Raw genomic sequence first — 723 nt, 5'->3', positions numbered from 1 at the left:
TCCATCCAGGGTTGTAAGTGTTGGAATATGGGTCATACGGCACCCTAGGATAGCTCCCAACCTGGTTCACTTGTTCCACGTCACCCCCTTGTCCTTGCACACTCATCATCTTCTCTTGAGCCAAAGATAACTTCTGCACCATAGTCTTGATTTCCATAATCTGTCCCTCCATGGTGTTTGGCACATCAGCCACCTCATATAACCCTCTCTTTGGTCCTCCTCTTGCACGATTGGAATCCCATTGTTGAGAACTCAAAGAAAGCGACTCAAACAATTCTGTAGCCTCATCCTCCGTTTTGGACATGAATGCACCACCACATGCCGAATCCACCTTGGCTTGGTCTCTCTCCAATAATCCCTGATAAAAACAGCAAATCACATACCAAGGAGATAAGTTATGGTGTGGGCAGCTAGTAAGTAACTCATTGAATCTGTCCCAAGTCTCATGGAATGGTTCGTCCGCCTTTTGCACAAATCCAAGGATCTCCTTCCGAATCGAATTAGTCTTGGAAATGGAATAGAACTTGTTCAAAAACTTGCTCGAAAGATCATCCCATGTCGAAATGGAACCACTGGGCAGCGAATACAACCACCTCTTTGCCTTGTCCTTAAGCGCAAAAGGGAACATCCTCAAACGGTACTGATCGGCATTCAGGCCCCTCAATTGTGCGGCTTCACAAACCCCGGAAAACTCCTTCAAGAAATGGATCGGATCCTCCCCAT

The 723-nt window shown here is 46.6% G+C and overlaps 1 non-coding gene across 1 annotated transcript; it reads left to right on the top strand.

Annotated features, from left to right (window-relative positions):
• Positions 1–392: 392 nt before the first annotated feature.
• Positions 393–499, top strand: LOC147283544 (small nucleolar RNA R71). Its single transcript, XR_015122716.1, has one exon. It is a non-coding gene; the product is annotated as a small nucleolar RNA R71 (small nucleolar RNA).
• The last annotated feature ends 224 nt before the right edge of the window (positions 500–723 follow it).

The sequence above is a fragment of the Dryas octopetala genome, chromosome 5 (genome assembly GCF_963921425.1).
Source record: "Dryas octopetala chromosome 5, drDryOcto1.1, whole genome shotgun sequence".
NCBI classification, from domain to species: Eukaryota; Viridiplantae; Streptophyta; class Magnoliopsida; order Rosales; family Rosaceae; genus Dryas; species Dryas octopetala.
The sequence above is the reverse complement of the archived record's forward strand: the minus strand, read 5'-3'. Positions and strand labels throughout refer to the sequence as shown.